The 20,164-nt window shown below is 41.4% G+C and overlaps 1 protein-coding gene across 1 annotated transcript in view; it reads left to right on the top strand.

The window, feature by feature from the left end:
* Positions 1–2,097: 2,097 nt before the first annotated feature.
* PDHX (pyruvate dehydrogenase complex component X) overlaps positions 2,098–20,164 on the top strand; it is a 90,390-nt gene continuing 72,323 nt past the window's right edge. Inside the window, exons 1-2 of the mRNA XM_084520395.1 lie at positions 2,098–2,189; positions 7,032–7,095. The gene's annotated coding sequence lies outside the window, so the exon portion shown is untranslated. The remainder of the gene's footprint in view (positions 2,190–7,031; positions 7,096–20,164) is intronic.

Below are 20,164 nucleotides of genomic sequence, written 5' to 3'. Positions count from 1 at the left end.
TGGCGTCATACAAGCCAGCTAGGGTTGCTGCGGCCCCCTAATTAGCAGGGCTTGCCTCTGACATCGTTAGGTGGCTCACTGCTCTGAGAGGTGCTGTGCTGGGTGGTTGGGCTCGCGCGTATGTCTGCACAGTGCTGCCTGGCTCGCTGGCAGACACACTGGTCCCTCTGGTCACATCTTGTGTCCCTGAGGGAATTTTCCCTGTCGGTCCTCCTGAGAGCCCTGGGCAGGGCTCAGGACAGGGCAGGGCCTCTGCTGTAGGTCTCAGAGAAGATCTGCTGAGGTTAATGCACCTCTGGGAAATACTCTGGGGAGAAGCAGGCCAAGTCCCTTCTGGGACACGTGAAAAAAGCACAACTCATTGTGGTTTATTTCAGCCCAAAAGGCTCGTCCCGAGGTCTGCTGGCTTAAGGGCACAGTGTAGAGGAAGAGTAGAGCTGCCGGGCCTACTCCTGCGTTAATGAAGACAGAGTGTACCCGATATTTCTTCTCTGTACTGACTTTATCAAGTGGAAATCTGATGGGTCTGGTGTATTTGCGAGAGCCTTGTGTGCATTGTTCTGCTGTTTGGTTTTGATAAAATGTGGTATTGTACTTGATGTTCTCTAGCTACGTCAAACCTTGCTTCACGGCTAATGCATGGCATTAGTCCATACCACAAGTTGTGCAATGTTCTGCAGCAAAAATATTGATGCTTCTTGGGGATTAAGAGTGTTATTTCAGCGTAAGTTTGATGAAAGATGGGAAGGCAGGATTGAAGGAAGGATAATTTTGCTGCAAAATGAATTTTGGCAAGTTAATTATGGGGAAAAAGACCCTCTTTCTTTAACCAGTTAAGAATTACATATTCATCTGTTTCTAGAAGCATTTTTTTTTCAGTTTGAATTACAAGCTGAAGCAAGACACTACTGACAAAAAAAAAAAAAAAAAAAAGCCCTTCAGAAAACACATATAATTGGGGCTAGAGGAGAGAATGACAAAAAATTTTACACGACTGTCTCTCTCTCAGTGGATATTTTCAGCAAAGTCTCAAGAATTTGGGGCATCCCAAAGAAGGATGAAGGTTCCTCTCACCAGATCAACCTCCTGTAATTTGTGGTTGCAGTGAAGGGAGTCAGATGGATGTGGCCAGCTCTGCACAGAGCAGGCACTTGGTCTCAAGTCACTCTGGGAACCTCTGATGCCAACTAAATGCATATTTGGTGGCCTCGGTGGCTATATCTGAACAGTTTAATGAAGCAGAGTGAAGAAATTCTCCTCACTCGGTCGGTTGAGCCATGACACTCCCTCAGCCTTCTCAGCACACTTTTTACCGTGCTCCCCAGTGGTTCCTGGACGTGTTTTGGGACTGGCCGCTCCCCACAGCAGCCTGCGTGCGGCTGGGGCTGAAGCTGCAATGTGCAAATCTTCTTCCCGCCCCAGCGGCGCCAAATTTAAGCTGCTCCTCACATTTCCTGGCCAAGGAGGCCCCTGTGCTCTGCCCAGGCGGGTGAAATAGTCCTGCTTGCAGGAGCAACGCCTCCACTACTCTGGGTAGCAGGGAGATCGTGCTCGCACACCCACCCTTTGGACTCTGATTCATGGGCTCTACCCATTCACGCTGGGCTGATCTGAGAGATTAGCTGCACAGCCGGCAGCCACACCTGTCTGCTGGGGGTTGTTGCCCTGCGATGGGGGCAGCAGAAAGGCAGAGGATCAGCTCCTGACACTCCCCAAGGTACATACAGGCTGATAAACCTGTATGAATGGCTGCTTTGCTTTTGGTTCATGTTATCGTGCCTTCGAACGTGGCAGTAGTTCATGACCCCTCAGCTGCAGCTAAATCACGTTTGAAATAATATTTCCTGTGTAAACTCTTTGAGATGGAGTTTGCCTTTTAATTGTTACATATTTATTTTCCAGAAAGCCTGGTCTCTACAGAGAGTGGCAGTTGGTACTCCCATTAACCATAACAACAACAATGAATACCTGCACGAACCAGACAATGAGTTTATTAGATGCCACAAACACCTTTATCGTGCAGCACAAATGCTTGTGTCATACAGATGCATGCCTTGATTCTGGCTAAAAACCAGAGCGCTGGCTTTCTTCCAGAGTGTTTCTACCTGTCCGTAGCATAGCTGCAGGGTCAGAGCGGCAGGCGGACACGGCACAGGCCAGCCCAGAGCCGGGCCATCTGAGTCTGACAGGTAAGGGAGGGATGCTCCGCCATTACGCAACGATTTATTTTAGCAAGATCACTTCATCTCAGTCTAAAACCAACACTCATGCATATTAGAGGAATCTCTACCCACCAGAGTTTGCATGTGGTGTTTTTGCTTATTAAATTCTCGAGTCCTCAGGTCATCATTTGCATTGTGTATCTTCCTCTCTTGGGCTGACAATGTTGCAGTATGAAAACACTGAGGCTAATTGTTCTGCTATTACAAAGGCTTCTTGAAACAAAGCAGGTCTGGAAAATAATTCAGAACAGGTGCTCAGTAAATGGGAAGTTCAGTTGTCCGAGTAACAGATACCACACAGGGTTACCAGCTCTGGCATTTGCTTATATTAGTCTCCAGCCATTTCAAGCCTTCAGTAATAGAAAGGTAGCTTAGAAAACCTCCATGGCTATCTTCCATATCTAAATGCGATGAGCATATCATTATTATACCTTTTGCATAACTACATATGTTTTTCTGGAGCTAAGTTTGGCTTTTTTTTTTTTTTTTTTGGTAGGGTGTTGTAATCCATCCTGCTGAATTTAGGAGAATGGCATTGCTATAGAGTCCTAGATTTCTGAAGTTTTTACAGAAAGGGTAACTTCTACAAGAATTCCCAGGAGGAAAATGTAAACATATGCTTTTATTATGACTTCAGGACCTATTTATCCCTAAACTGTAGTAAGAGAAAGAAAACCAGTGAAAGGAGAGGAAGCTGAACATCCTGTTGCAGGTTACTTGCTAAATCTGTCCTTTTCCTTTAACTGCAGCTGTTAATCAGTGGCAAAGAAAAGCAGGATGACAGCTCAGACAAACACAGGAGCAACCACACAAAGATACGCTGCATTTTAAGAAGTAGCTTCTACATTCATATTACATAAAGGATTTTTAAATATAAGTTTTGATTTGTTCCAGGCAGCTTTGTATTTGCAAGCAAAACTAAACAAATCTAGCAATGTCAGAAATATAACTAAAAGTTAATTGTGAAATACTAAAAAAATAAAAAAAGGAAAAATAATTTTAAAAAGGGAAATAATTTTAGAAGTCAGTCTGAAGGAGGTTAAAGTTTGTTATTGCTGGTGGTGTTTTTTTTTTTATGTTTACACAAAATAAAATAACTTTTTATTCTTCAATAAAATGTAAGTAACAGAATGAGAGAAGAACATACTACGATGCAGGAATTCCAAAACAGATCCTGCAGAGGTTGTGCTGTGAATTGATCCTGAAAAAAAAAAACTAGAATACCTGTGTTTATGCTGGTCTGTGAAATTCAGTGTCTGATTCAGACAGACATTCCAGGAAAATTGCTTACACATAATACATGAGTAGCTCAACTACAAATGCACTGGCAATTGTAGCAATATCCAATTACAGCGTTCGATAGTCCAGCAACATTACTTTATGGTAATTACCTTTACTAGTAATTCCTTGGTGTTTGTTTTATGTTTACTTTAAAGATGGCTCATAACAGAGCATGCTCATAATTACATGACTTTTTATAATTATATATATTAATACATTTTACCTCATCTATGCAAAAAAAAAAAAAAAAAAAAAAAAAAAAAAAGAGAAATACTCACACTTAGTCCAGGCAGGGGAAATTTAATAAAGGGAAAGATTTTACAAACAAACAAACAAAAAACTCTTATGGAAATAAGCACTTATCTCTCTTCCCACTGTGATACCTCCATGAATAAACAAGAATTACTTTGTGCTTTTTTTTCATTAGCAGATTGTTTTGCAGAATTATATGTATTTGGTTCATTACTGAATGGTGAGTTGCAATTAGGGATTTCCTAGGTGCTAGGCAATGACCTAGTAATTCACTGTGCTGTAGTGGCTCTCACATTAACCCCCTGCATGTATACACTTGCACTGCTGTCAGTAGCTAACCGATGGAGTAAATGAGGTGCAATTTACTGCATGTGAAGAGTTAATGAAGAGTTGTTAATACACTCTACAGTCACCATTTAGTGTACTACTCAATTACATACCTGGGAAGAGGAGCTTTTGGTCTGATCAGAGGACAGTTTTGTGGATCATTTCTCTTTTTTAAAGGCCTGTTAATTTAGCATTCCTTAGCTGATAGTGCTGATCTCCATAAAAATGCGTGGTAACAATCCGGTAGAAATGTTAACTAATTGTTTAATGCTTTTGGAGTATGCATTTAATGCATTTATACTGCATACAGAAGTGCCTATTTTTTTAATTACCCGTTGTGAAATAGATGTATACCTGTGCATTATGTGAATGGATGTATTTATTCATGTTTTTCAGAAAGTTTTTAGAAAGGAATTCAAATATTTACAGTAGATTTAGGAGCATCATAAAATTAGGTTTCTTAATAAGTAGCTTGTTTTCTTTCTAGAGGTTATGAATCACATTTTATGTTTCTTAACTACCTAGGAGTAGTTCATGAATAATCAGTCATGCAAAGCTGTCACACTCGGTTAAATAGCTCAGTCCTGTTTTTACTGCTTCAGTCCTTTATATCTTTAATTACCTTTATTTAGCTGATATAAATCACCCTAGACTGCATGCTCTCCTAAGCAGCCCTGCTTTTTGCACGTATTTTACAAAGTACTGATCACACTTCTGGTGAAGTGCAAAGTACAACTACTGTATCTCTCTTTCTTTGGCATAGTTAAGAAAATACTTTCCATACTCTAATCATTTTATGTAGAACAAATGAACTCATTCTTTTTTTTCTGCTTTTTCTTAGACATAGTTCACTGCATTGGTATTTTTGCTTGGTTGCCTTCTCATATAGGTACACACATTTTTGGTTTATGCAAAGCCCTGTGTAAGAATGTCATCTTTTCCAGCACCTTCACTACTGGCACAAGCTGCTAAGGATACTCAGCCCAAATTTCATTATCAGGAAGCTTCTTCTCCTCTGTTTGCAATTGGATCTGCACTCCTGCACGCCTGAAGAGCTTTGAATCCCAAACTCCTCTGTACAGCTAGTCTCTAGTTAACAGCAGGATACCCTATGTTTAAGAAAATAATTCACTCAGAAGGGTTTTGATAACATAAACAACATTACTGTCATAATAAATGCTTGGAGAAGCCACTTGGTGACCTAACCTACTCAATCAGGTTGTTGTAATGAAAAAGCGATGATGTGTTAAAGTCATAGTAACTCGAAAAGCCAGTCGATGGCAGCCAAAAACACACTCTGGCTAATGTGAATGTCACTTTCCATTTATTCTCTCATAATCTATCTGTCATAGTGGACAGACAAATTTGCTATAATGGCTAGGTGTCTGCAGATTAAATGTGATTAATTCTCCAAAATGAAAGGAGTGCATCTTCATGCAAAAAGCTAATTAGGTTCTAAAAATTGTCTTGCAAATCTCCAAAAGAAAGACAGACACAAAAACAAAGAAGATAAACTAGCTGGATTATTTCAAGATGATAATTTAGTTAGATCCATTACCTCAAATTCTCCCCATTTTTTTGCATGTTTTAACTTCTGTTCAAGGACCACAGCTGATTATATGCATATATGTGTATATGAATGTAAGCAAATGACTGCAGCTGAGCAGATGAATTCAGATGCCCTATATTCCCGATACTGTAACAGGCTTATTACTAAGGACAAGATATTTCATGTGTATGTGAAGGTTCAGACAAGCTTTCTCTCTCCCATCGTCCCTGTCCCCTCAAGATTTCATCTTTTCAAAAATTTCCCTTGAAACTTCCAGCTCATGAGTAAAATGGCAACATCTATAAAAACAATACCTACCGTGAAAATATCTGCTAAGGAATAGCTGCATAATGTCAAACACATCAACAAGTCATTAGCACCCTAAGCTTCTGATGCATCGTCTGACATCAGTGGTGCCTGCAATCGGACTGGCAGGGGCTGCTGTTCTGGATGTTCTTGCTTTTTCAAATTCCTCTTTGCATGTTCACTGCCAACTGTACAGAACTGATACGCCTTTTTGATGAAACAAAGGGCATATTATTGGACAAGCTGCTGATTACAATATGTTGTTATTTGCATATCTAAATGCTGGCTTGTGAGTAATTGCTGTAGGCCTGGGAATGGGTGGGTTTCTGTTAAAGTGACTCAGACTGCAGCTTTGCCTAGTATGGGAGCTTTAGTGAATAATAATCGCCAAGTATTCTCCCGTTGTATGTACACAGAAAGATAAGAGCTACTCTTTCCAGTGCAGAGAGACCGTCATCACTCAGTACAGACAAGATAAGTCAAGCTTTTGCTCTAAAGTGAATTTTTCTTGGTGTCAGGTGAAAACATCAACATTTTTCATCATAGGAAGTTCTGTGAAATTTTCAGAGGTTTCCCTCATTTTCTAACCATGCTTGGAGTTTCAAATTTTCAGAGGTTTCCTTCATTGTCTAACCACGCTTGGACTTTCCAGGACCTAAAGTGGTCAAAACTTATGACCCCACTTGAGTCTGCTTCCTTGAGTTTTCTAATGCAAATGTTTTGTGTTTTCCAGGCTGCAGACGATGCAGCTAACAAGGTCATTTGTGCCCTAGATCTGAACATATTACCTCTCTAACTGGGATCCAGTTCCAACATTTTCCCGTTCATCCTCTTCCCTCCCTAACTACTTACCTTACCTACCTTTTATACCATTGCCCTTCCACCTTTTTAGCAATCAATATCAAAGTGCCCTCCAGTTCCCCTCCTCCAGTTCCTGGGGTTCTTCCAACATACACTCTTTTCCTAACAAGCTGATGAAGCTGCTATCTGGCACACTATAATGGGTACACCAGTGCTAATAGTGCAGGGCAGGGGTGATATACACCTACTACTTATTTATTCCCTCCAAACTAAAATGTGCACTCCCTTCACAGGCACTCAAGAATCAAACTGGGCAGAGCAGCTCCAGGTACCCACCCTTTGAAGGGAAAATCCCAGGTAAGAATCAAAATGCCCCAAACTCTTTATGACCTGTAGACCTGTTCCTTGTATAACAGGTGTTTCCAACACTGGAACTTCAAGTGTTTTTCATGGCACTCCAGGCTTTGGAGATGATCCAAATCTCCTCTGGAAAGACCCTTGTGATATACAGGTGTATTTTGCATGCAACGAGCCATTGTGTCACTTGTTCCGAGTCTCTCTGGACTCTGTCACTCCCTGAGAAAATGAGTGCTTCCTTCCAAGTCCTCTGATGCACAAAGACCTTTCTCAAGATTTTAGAGCTCCCCACACAGTGAAGAAATTAATTTGGAAGACGTAGACAGTGAGGCATTAGCGAAGACTCTCCTATGCTGCATTTAGCCAAAGAGCAAGTGCTCCCTGTACCGTGCCTGGCCACAGATGAGGGCACATGGGTCCTGTTGTCCCACCATGCCCATACCACTCCCAGGTTTCTTCTGGTGGGCTGGGACCTAGTGGTGATATGCGGGGGGCAGCATGTACCTGGGCTTCACCCTGGTGTAAATTTCTGTTGTGTAGTAGTGTCTGTAATCAGACTCAAGGGTTCAAAAGCTTCCTGATCCTCAGTTCGAATGCACGTGTTTTACCTCCAACAAAGCTCTCCAAATAGCAGTGCTGTTAAGGAATCCAGTGGACAGGTGGTGAACACTATGTCATGGAGATGACCTACCTGGCACGTTTTAGGAAACACAAGAAGCAAGAGAGAAGGGCAAACAAAGGACAGGTGTAAAATGGCTGCGTGAAAACAGTGGCTGGACCTTCTCCCCTGTGTTTGTAGTTCCTGCAACACTCGGATCTTTCCACTGACATGCTCACTGTAAGAGCACTAGCGAAAAATGGGACCTGGCTTGTTACATGAATGTTGCATAGTAGACACATTTCTGATGAACCTGTGGGAGATGACTCCTGGCCTTGGTCTAACAAAGCTAATCACCTCCTCATGGTCTATTCAGCATTTCATCTTTCCTTAGGTTGCCAGAGCAATTTGGAAAAGTCGCCATGTGAGCACTTTTACAGATAACCTCACGGAGAAGTGAGAGTATTAGGGAGATGATGGACATCTTTGTTTTAGCAGTGCCATTTATAAGAGATAGTTGAGATAGAGCTACTGTGCAAGGGTGGTGGTGGAGCAGATGAAGAGACAATCTCTGTGGCTTGTAGCTGCTCTCAAGTCTGCCTCTCCCTCAGCCACATGGCCAGAAGGCATTTTCCAGCCCAAGTCTGTGCAGTACAAAGCCTTCTCCTAGATTTTCCTTGAAAATGACTACTGTAAGGCAGAGGGAATAGGAAAAGCTGAAAAGTGGATAAAATGTGGTTGGGAGCGGTGAGGAGAGGATTGCCATGTCCTCCTGTCTCCTGTGTGACCATTCCCACTTGGTGGCAACCTAACCCATCCTAATGCTGTTTCTGATGATGCTTGCAGCCTGGCCTCACCAGTTCCTGTCTCAAAAATGAAAATGACACAGGGGTGGCGTGCCATTTTCTCCAGCACACAGCCATTGCAACACAGGTCCAGGGAGAGAAGGACATGGGAAGGCCTGGACTACAGGAGGCTTTGGAGGCAGTGTTACTTGGGGAATGCCTTTATGCAAATAAAACCACTTCTGCTAGACTTTCTTTTCCGTGCACAGTGCTTTTGGTTTCTGCAGAGGAACTGCAAGAAGCCTTGGACCATGCTAAAATGTCTTCAGCTGGAAGTGCCCATTGGGGTGGGCTACAGAGAGGCATCACTGCTGCCTCCCTGTGAGGGCATGACAGTGCAGGAGGCAGGAGGTGGAGGAGCCTGCTGGCAGCAAGTCTCCTGACTGGCCAGGGAGCTGCCACGGCTGATTGCTGAGCTGATTTAGGCCAGCTGAGCACCCCAGCTCTGGGGATGAGCTAGTGGGGTGGGGGAAAGTAGGTTGGCTGCTTGGGCCACCAACAGCTCTGTGCTTGTAGCTCTGCTGGTACAGGCTTTGGTGTCAGCTGTGGCTGCATGTACAACCAAGCTAAGGAACCTGACCCCTTGGGTACCTCTGTGGTGGGATGGAGACGCATTCCTGGGAGGTGTCTCTGTGCTCTTGTGGCAACCTGAGCAGCCCAGTAAGGATGCAGAGTGAGTGTCCTGGTGGTGCTGCAGGCCTAAAGATGGGACAGATCATCTCTGTGAGAATTTGAGTGCTGGCACATGATGTGAAGGTACAGCGATGTGAACCAGTGAATGTTGCTTTACTGTGTATGTGGTAGAAGGCTTGGGTAGCTCCAACTGGGAGCAAGTCCTCCAGGCTCCCCTGGTTGCGTGCTGAGAGCTGAGGGGTGCTGAAAGCCAAGTGCTCCTGAGGTTTTCTCTCTGTTGAGATCTCAGGCAGGCCGTTTCCAAGGTGCCCTGCGGGTGCCCCTGTGCCACGGCTGTGTGAGGAACTGGAAAGTTGGGTTTTCAGAGCTGTGCAGAGGGCAATCCTACGGGCAGCATAGGTGCAGTCCTGTTCCTGGTGAGTATCTGGAGAGAAGGGTATGAGTGCGCTGACCTGGTCTGCAGGCAGGATTGAGTAGGTGATGATGCCCTCTAGTGACTTCCTAAAGAGAAAATAGGACAGTGCAGCTACCGAGGGAATGCTTTTCATCTGTGTAAGACCTATGGTGATGAAAAATTCAAGTCCTTGTATTTTATTTTATTTTTTTTTCCTGACCGAATACAGTTTTACCGTATTTATTGCCAGCAGCACATTAAATTGTTCCTGCATAACAAGAGTGTAGTGGAACATTGGGCTTGGGAAAGTTTTGGTTTTTATCTTACTCTTTTTTTTTGTTAAAGAGTTCTGTTCTGCTAGAGAAGGGTTTGTACAAAAGAAAATACATAGCTTACTAGTCCTCTTATTAAAAAAATAAATAAATATTTAAATGTGCTATATTTTCATGCAAATGTGCTTAGTCATATTGTGCCTGTCTCCTTGTTATGGGAGTATCCATAACTCAGGTTAAAAAATACATAGTAACTAGATTTATTCCTTGCACTGTCTTAGTGGGTAACGCTTAACTTTCTGAGAAGTCTTTGTAATTTGGGGAGACTTTGTGATGAAGTCTTTCTGAAAGCCTCTGCTGTGAGATCTATTACATGCACATGCCCATTAACTGTTGTTCTTGGATTACATTTGGGTCCTGTTTGGTATCCCTTTTTTTGGGAAGGGAACTCTTTAAGACTCGGACTTTGTTGCTATTCCATTCTTTTGTAAACATGTTAAAAACAATGATAAATAATAATTTCCAGATTACTTAAAGTTCAAAAACTCTTTTACTTTCCCTGGTATTTTCACCATGGTTTATGGACTCTTCATCGCCTCTTCCTTGTCTGTAGAATGCATGAAAATGGATAAAGATAATAGCGCATATACACATTTTACCTCATACTGAATCCTTATCCTCCTTGTTTGGTTCGCTCCTGGTGTCCTCAAATGCTCGGTTAGTGCACAGGGTCACTAGGTAAGGGCTGTCCTCCTGCTCTGTGGCTGCAGCCAGTGCAGCAGGACCTTGGCCCTCGCTGCAGCCCCCAGCTCCACACTGTGCCAGTGGGTGAGACTGAGGCTGTGTGAAGAGACCGTGGGAGAGGGGAGAAGGAGGTAATCATGGGGATGGGAGAAATGGGAAGGGACAGTGAGGAAAAAAGAGGCAATAAAGGAAAGGATGTAGGGAAAATAAAGCTTCCAGATTCAACTGGACTTTTTACCTCTCTAATACTGCTCCTTCCTCCCAAAACATGGGAAGCGGAGACAGTATGTTTGCACAGGGTAAATGGTAAGGAGGGAGAGATAAACAGAACAGAGAAAACTGTTGGAAGTAGGGCAGACAAACTGGGTAAGTGTCACAAGATACCCCAGCGCTTTATCTTTGCTGTAACTTGCAAGTGACCATCTGAAATAATCAGAAGGTATCAATTAGATTAGCAACAAGAATTCAGTGGGAGGAAAAGTGGGACAGTCCGCTTATATTATGCGTGTCAGCGCATATGACCTCTGTGCTAATTTGAGGTGTCTGTTTTTGCCAGTCCAGGGTGTTCCTTTGAGCTGACAGAAAAATGCTCTGGGTGGAAACAGATGTACTTAATTAGGAGCAACACCAATCTGTACTTTACTACTTACAGATCTCAATTAGAAGAGGGTTCAAAATGTGCTAGATCCTGCACTACTAAGTCTCTATGGACAAGGAACCCTGCCTGCAGCACCTCCCCTCCAGGAGGATGAAGTGAGGAGTGAAATGCAGGCAGATGTCTGTCTGTTTGGTGCTCAGTGTCCCCAGTAAGACTGTCGATTATCAGTTAGTCTTATGTTTTCAGTATACTTTTGTGCACAGGTTTTTATATACAGGTGATGTTTCTGATAAATGGAGTGAGTTTACTGGAGGAGGGGAAAGCAAGCCTCTGAATTAGGGATGAGTAGGTGTCTTCAGGAGATGCTTAGGAGAGTGTCAAACTGTCTTAGTGCCCTTCTGTCTGTGCTCCTGGACCATGCCTCAGCAATTGCTCTGCCCAACTTCCCCCTGAGGAGCAGTGCTCCCTAAGGTTGTGCATCCCCATCCGCAGAGGGCTGTTTTGGTGTGTTTGTGGTCTTTCCTTGAAGAGTTATTACAGGGTGCACAGGTGCACTATGCCTGAATGCCTGCTTGAGGTGGGGTGGGCTCAGGGCTTGATAACAGAATTGGGGAATGCCTTGCTCTCATGTCCCTTTTTTTCCAGGAAGGTCCAGGGATATTATTTAATGAATTAATAATTAATTTCAATTAGGAATTGCTGGGGAGGTGTTATTTATCTAACTTATCCCATTACAAAGCTTTACAGTGGAGCTGGAGATTTTTCTTTCTGGGTGCTTCATCTGTTGGTTGGGTGTGTTTTGTTTTTTTTTGTTTGTTTGTTTTTCCAGTTTGCTTTGTATTGATCAGTATTTATTGTTTTGTTTGCTCTGGTTTCCTATTTTTAGTGTGAAGTAGTAATCCATGAAAATAGGTCTTCAGAGTATTTCAGTTTGTGTATTCCAGTCACAGGGCTCCAACATTCCCTGGTTTTCCTTTTAGTATTTATTCCTGGATGTCATTTGATGGAGCAAAATCAGCTCGTCAATTTACTTAAAGGTTACCCTATGCTGTCTCTGTTAAATTTTAACCAAAAATGCTGTTCACTGCAGTTCAGTGATCAACTGAGAGCCAATTTACTGTCTCTTCACAGACCCTGGTTAGGAGTTGTTCTAAAATGCCCAGCAAAAATACTGTAAACTTCCACGATCCTGCCAAACAAACCTTTAAACCCTGCTGTTCTTGTTGTCAGGCTTGTCAGAAGCTCTGTCCATGAGTTACCAGCACAGAATCAGGGCAACCTCTTCTAATAAGAGGCTTTTATTTTACTTGTTCCTTCCTTTTGCTCTTTGAAAGTCAGGGAAGTAAAATTCTTTACATTATAGGTAGTATTTAATTACAGGTAGTTCACAGCTGCATCTTTTCTTATCTTCTCTATGTTATTAGTATTTTGACTTGCTTACTCTTTTCTTCTGCTTCCTACACAAGGCAGCTCAGTTTTGCCCTGTTTTAAAGTTTTAACCTCTAACACTGTATTTGGATCTGCAGGTACTTTTATTGGTTAAAGTTCCTTCGATTGTTTCAGCTGGGTGCTACACTCAGCCAAGGGACGGTAATAAAGTAATACTCAGAAGTTTGGGAGCTAGGAAAAATCCATCTGTCCATGGTATTTATATAATGCTTTACATTTTCAGGATATATCTCATGTACCAACTAGTCTTTGAAACAGTCCAAAACACTTCTGCTTTAAAAAAAAAAAAAAAAAAAAGCTGTCATCTTTCCTACTGTTCTTGCTTTGACTGTAATGACAGAGAAATACAGAATGATCTGATGGTGCCTGTGCTGCAGTGTTTATATTCTAAGCATGAGATAAGAAACGTCAGCTGTTCACAGATGTGGAAAATAACAAACTGTCAGCAACATAAACATTATTTTCTTCAATAGGTGTTGCAGCTAAGGGAGATAAATGACGTTTGTGTGATTGAATGATTATTATTTTTTTTTCATGATATATCTGAGGGGGAAAAAAAAGCAAACTAACAATATCTTAGAGGAGCTAATCCACTGCCACCACTGCCACCTTTCCAAGGGAATCAGTGCTCAAGAACGGATGGCTCCTACATTTAAAGCAGTCATCCTTTGCACATTGTCTATTTGAAAGGAATAGGTCTGTGCAGGTAGGAGTGGGAGCAGAATTTGGCTGCGAAGCCTTGATGACTGGTGAGGGTACGCAGAAGGGCAGGACCTGTGCTGTATTTGCATAACTGACTGTTTGGGGTGGGGGGCACAACAAAAACCAACACTTTCAATTATAAACCAAAAAGATAGTGCACAAGAAGCGCTGAGATAGAGATGCCTTTAATCCTACACTTTCAGTCACATGACGGGACAGGACCACACTTCGAGGCAATCTGATTTTCTTCCCATAGATTTAGGATTCTGCTGTGATTCCCTAATTGCTGTGGAATGTTGGTAATAACAAGCAGGGCATTATCGCTCCATCTGGATTGTACAACACTAGAATAGTTTGCATTTCTTTAGTCTCATTTACCATGGGGAATTTAGATGTAACCTGACTGGTGAACCTACATGACTAATATTCCCTTTTTAGGAGCGCAGAAATTGAGACAAATGGTGATGTTGTTTTCTTCACGTTGAACATACTAGGAAAACCTGAGGTTGGAATGAGGTCTTCATATCCTTAAAGGGTTAACTGATTTAACCTTAAACTGTATGTGCAGCTTGCACAAACACCTTAATTCTCACTTTCAATATTTTGGACATACTGAAGGAAATTATAGCAGAAATATAAATGTTCATATTTAGTCAAATTTTTAATGGCATAAAATCCACATGTGATTTCTAAACACCATTTTTTATGAGAAAGATAAATTAGGATCTTTACAACAAAGTGCAAGATTCCAGTTTCTTAGGGGAAGATGTTGGTTTCTCCAGTCTCACAGGTGGGATGTACTACAATTTCAATGAAGTGTCATGCTGACTACTCCTAAATGCTTGCTTGCCTTTTTCCCCACTCACAATGGAGTAGTACAAGTAATATAATGGCACAGATGTTGATTACCAGACATTGGCAGAGAAAGAACTGAACAGATTGATGATGAGGACTGTGTGTGGCTTGAATTCTCTTTGTGCAAGGCTCTTCGCATATGGGAAGCTGCAAGGCATGACAGGCAAAAATCAGAGTCTCTTCCTTGCATGCAAGTGCACAAACTGCATACCTCTTTTTTTTTTTTTTTTTTTTTTTTTTTTTGAAGGAAAGGAAAACTTTGTAATTGCATGGCTATCATGTTTATCACTAGCACAGCTACTAGTATTTCCAACAGTGTACTACTATATGTTATGAGCCTAAAGGTGTAAAATGAGACTCACAGGGAGGGGAAGTTCTGCTCTGCATTAGAAAGCTGGTGGGAGCTCAGGGTCCCAGAGGTACTAAAATCTGTGTCCCCACTCCCTCCCACCTCGCTGTACTGAAATGACCAGCTCACTTCCCACAGCTTATCAGCCATCTGATGAACGCTACTGACCTTGACTGGACTGGAATGATTATTTAGCTGTTGAGCTGTGGGAGATAACGTTGGTCCAAGTTCCTGGCCATACTTGATCAGTTTTCAGAGTAGTGCATGTATGCATGATGAACCTATCACAGCTGTGGTTTAATGGGTATAAACAATTAAGCAATTATAAATCAATGAGCTCTGTAACTCTGGTATTATAATAATTACATTTTAAAAGGCACTACTTAGTTACAACTCGGGGATTATTTACAGGCAATAATTAAGGTCAGGCTGACTTCCTCCTGTTACACAGAGTATTTGTATGAGCAGCATGTCAAACAATAATTAATTTAAGGCAAACCTAATTGCGTATTGTACTGAAGTGTGTCATTACCCTAGAGAATATGATCTTGTATCTACCACTGGTTAGGTTTTAAGGGAAAAATACATCTTTAAGTGAAAAGGCAAATTGTCTTAATGTTATGTTTCAGTTAGAAAGGTATTATTTGCTCCAGTTTTTATTATTATTATTCAGCCCACAGGAAAGGGAATAAAGTAACAGGAAAAGGAGTATGGCACGTTATGTGTATGAAGCAATCCTATGAAGAAAGAATAGATGGGAAAAATTAGTGCAATCTTTTTACAGGATTATTCCCCACAGTATATTTCCCAGTGCTTTGTCTGGTCTAGTTTGCAAAGATGCAAATGATGTCGTCTTTATTGCTTCCCTAAGGGGAGATTATTCCAGTCTAATAACATTCACAGTTAGGAAATTTTACTGATGTTCAAACTGTTTTTCTTTACCTGACTTTACCCCATTGCTCCCAGTTGTAAACTCCTGCAGGCAATTCTGAATAGTTCCTCTCCTTCCTGGGTGTTCTGAGCCAAGCAACACACAAGTATTTCTTTTAATCTTTCATCGAAGTCCATCTAAATGATGGGCATTTGGGCCTTGGAGGGCCTCCAAACTTGAACGCAGCATCCAGCTGGTGCCCCATGCACAGGCGTATGTCCCTGCTTCGACACACTGACGTGCAGACTTGTGCATGCCCGTGAAATGCACACCCCAGGCGATGTGACCTCCTGGTACCCACTGGCTCATGAAGTGTTCTCTGGGTAATGCATTCCTCTTCTGGTTAGAGGAAAAGTCACCTGCGAGGCTAGCTGCCTTGAGAAAGGTGAATTCCCAGGATCAGCACAGTCACAGAGGTGAGAAGGGACCTGAGGAGGTCTCTGACCTGACCTCTATTGCAGGGCTGCATAAACCCTAAATGCAGACCACATTGCTCAGGTCTTGGTCCTGCCAATCTTCAACACCCTCGAGGACACAAGTTCCACTGCTTTTCTTGGAGACCTGGTCCACTACTACATATCCACACTTTTTTTTCCTTTATATCCAGTCAGATCCTATCTTAGACTTGGTAGCCTGCTGGGATGTGTTTTATTTACATCTGAGGTATGTTTTTAAGCAGACACAGCAGTGGCAAAAGGGTGCAGCAAGAAGTCTCAGCAGGATGTCTCGTGAGCTTTGAAAGGGGGCACAGGCTTCTCCAGTGTCAGTCAGAGGAACATCTTCAAGTTCTCTCCCCTCTCTGTGTTTTGCTTTCCTGTCCACAGTTTTGTTTCTGTAGTATTAAATTAAAAACCTGAAAGAAAAATGACATTTTTGAGTGACATTTTAAGAAGATGTTTAAAATGCTCATGTTAAAACACTTTGAATTCAATCATATTATGAAAGGCATCTCATCAAATGTTGAACAGTTTCTGCTATTTGAAATATCTAACATTATGTGACCATTAGTAATCACATTATGCAGTCTGTGTTATCCATGTGAAAAGTGGGTTCTTCTACAGGACATAAGGTGTCTTCTTTCTGGTCATGATCCACAAATTGGATCACCTCAGTGACACCTCTTTAGGGGACTGACTTTCAGATGCAGGTAACTTGGTTGTTGTGTCCCCATACCTCATTCCTCCTTGGTGCTCCTCTGTGTTGTGTTTTTTTTTTGGGGGGGGGCACCAAGGTTTCTCCAGCTCACTAGCACAGACCTTCTTTCTCATCTCAGCTGGCACTGGATATTTCAGGCACGTACTGGTGCCCCTCCCTGTAACAGATCTATACATCTCATAGTTCTGGCAGGCTTGGTTGTTACCTTGGGATTGCAGTCATCCCAGCTGCAGGTGTCACCAATAGAGATAACACCTTGCCTTCTTGCAACAGCAAGTGTAGCAAACAGGCTTCTTTTTTTAGGCTAACAAATTCTAGCTCCTTCAGTCTTTTAAAGACCCCAGCCCATTTTTCTTGATCTCTGTTACTTCTGGATGTCATACTTGTAAAGTGGGGTTCCCGGTCCTATGCTTAGCATTCCAGGTAAAACCTCACTGATGCTGAAACTAAATACTTCATGTGTCTGTCAGACTGTGCTCTGCTTTACACATCCAAGGGTGAAGCCAGCCTCTTTCTCTTTGTTGCGGCAGCATGGTTTTGTTTACTCAAGTGCAGCCTATGCTCAGATATATCCCTCAGTGTATTCAAAACTGTTTTCTGGGCAGTCATTCCTCATTCTACTTTCATACAGTTGATCATGTCTGTGCAAGTGTAAGATCTTCCACTTGACCCTGTTATTAAATTGCACTGATTTTCTTCCAGATGGTTTCTTGAATTTTCTTATTGATAACTACACTAGCACCGTTTTCTGGGGCCATTCTCCAGTGTTTTATTCAGAAGTAAGGACTTAGTAAAATGTAGTCGTAGTACTGCAGACAAAAACCCTACAGAACAATATATTAGAATATATTGTCAGGTGTAATTCTGTTTTGTGAAAGTCACAGTATTTATGATGAGACTACGTATTAGGTTAGTGAAAAATATTTGTATGAAAAGGTAAGAAAAGAGTGCCTACTTTATAAATAGATGTAATGGAAAAATGACTTGACAAGTCCTTATGAGATAATGCTTCCAAATTACAAGGATGAAGTATTTCATGCAAAGACTGCCTATGAAGCCATTTCAACAAATAACCAAATGAAAGACTTATGTTCCAAAGTGACTGAATTTGTTTTTCATTTAACAAAAAGTTGGTTTTACACTATGGTTATTTTGTAGAGATGTACAGATACATATGGAACCCAAAATAATAACTGAGGTATACTGTAATATCCTTTAGCAGAAGTATTTCAAAGGGGACAGGCTTTTCAAAAAGCTTGGCTTCTGTTTAAGAACCAAAACAACAAGCAACATTCTTAGAGACTTTTAGCATGCATGGCTTTGAGCACTTCTGAAAATTTGCCTATAGAGGTGGATGCCGAGCACTTGAAAAAAATTATCCTTAAGCTCTTTGGAAAATCTGGCTACATTTTAGACAAATGCTTCTTCTATGATCTCTTGCCCTTTGATATACCAAAGCTTCGCATGCTATGTGATGAACTGCTTGTTGTCAGATGTTTATCGGTTTTAAGCTGGTTTAAAAAAAATAAAAGTTGTGGAGGAGGGTCTTTTTGTGGAGATGTAGCTAAACTTTGTGTTTAGAGGGAAAGTCAAGCAGTCAATCAAGTGATTAATCAACACTTTCAGTCCTTTGACAGGACTGGGAGCATACAGACCAAGTGTGGGCCTGGAGAACCTTTCTTATGTTCCAATCCCTTGTTGTATCAAGGCATCATAGGTTTACCAGTATGACCAAGAAATGTTTGCATGTGTTTTTCCACTGTCAAATGGGGTCAAAATGCTACAGCCTCTTATCTGATGCAGGGAATGATTAGCCAGTTTGGAAAGTACATTGCAGATAAGTACTAATCTCACTGCAGAATATATTACTAATAAAAGAAATAGTAAGAGTATGTATAATTGGATGAACCCAACATTTCATAAAGCCTGTCTTTAAATATCACAGTCACTATATTTAACATCTAATTTAAGTTTACAGTAGCACCTGCTTATTAAAGCTTCTGGGTTGCATTTGTGTTTTTCAGATATAAGTTTTGTCATGACACACAATTCCTATTTTCAGTCCTGCTCTACTGGTAAAGTTAATCTGGAAGCTGTCCTCCAGGCTCATGCCTTCTGAAGAGCATCCAAAGTGAACACACATACATGTTCATGGAAAACTCCTGGTCTATTTAACTGACAACAAAAATCTTGTTGTGGCCCTTCCAAATTTCTGAACTTGTAACAGCCAAAATGCAATCTGATGCAAATCCGGATTGGATCAACAGGAATATCCTGGCTGGCCTGAAGGTGTCCTTGGAGAAGCTGTAAGACTACCCACTGAAATATTCCCACAACTACCACGTGGGCAGCAGCCAGTGCCTGACAGGCTGCCTTCAAGGACACAGTTATATCCTTTTTCAGCCATGTACACACGAAGATTATATATATATATATGTATATATATAAGGTCTAATCATTTGAAGATATGCCTCTCTTGCTATACTCAAGGATGTTAAATGTAAGATGAGTAATTATTTACAGCACTAGGTGGTTAACCTGTTCTTGTATCAACTACCAATCTTATCCTGATTAATCAGTATTTAATTCTGCATTCCCCATCTCTATTGACCTTTAAAAATATTCTTTGCTACCTATCAGAAAATTTTATATGGTAGCAATTATTTTAGATCTTATTTGGATGATTAATTGCTTTGTTTTTCAGCTCAGTGGGAGGGGTAGACTCATTCAATGCACTTCTTAAAATTACATGAAAGTAGTTTCTGAGCAATAGAAATGGCCAAACTGTGCCATGGGTGCAGTAATCTGGGTTTCATGATGGAAGACTACATTAATAATTCTTTTTAGAAGTTATTTGTTTACTTATTCCCCATAGCTTCTTTCCAAAGATTGTACATGAGATGCTTAGCTATAACAGCAAGGTAAAGATATGATTGCGTAATAGATAGGGTTTGGGATGAGTTTTAATCTTTACTGAATCTTCTCAGTAACTAGTGAATGATATGTAGCTGATGGAAGAGATACAGGAAAGAAAGAGCAGCTGGTGTTTTGACTGATTCTGTAATATGGTAATTATGTTTCTAAACCTGTGCCAGGTGCTTTAACAACTCTAGCTAGGTTTTATTTTATGTGGATGTAAATAAATAAAGATTGTGGTTAATTTTCCTGTTTCCTGAAATAAGCTTTTATAGGTGTCAGTGAAAGCAATGTAATTGAGGCCTAGAAAAAATATGAGACTTAATTATTGGAACTGTGCAACCAAAATAATGGGGTGCTTGAGAGGGTGACTGAGCTGCTAGGGAGGAGGTGAATTGGCAGGCTATTTATAGTCCATCAAAGGTCTGTATTTGTGCCTTTTAATAAGGACATGAAGCAAGGAAAAAGCCAAATATAACCTTCAAATACTTATGACATGAACACGGTGAGGACAATGACTGGAGCTAGCTGGATGCATACTGTATAGATTAGTCATTAATCAATTGAAAAATGTGTTGCACATTGACAGCAGAAGCTAAGCAGTAGGAATTGCATGGCAAAGTGTAAA

Source organism: Aythya ferina, assembly GCF_964211825.1.
Source record: "Aythya ferina genome assembly, chromosome: 5".
Classification (NCBI taxonomy): Eukaryota; Metazoa; Chordata; class Aves; order Anseriformes; family Anatidae; genus Aythya; species Aythya ferina.
Note: the sequence above shows the minus strand (reverse complement) of the source record. Positions and strands in the feature narration are given on the sequence as shown.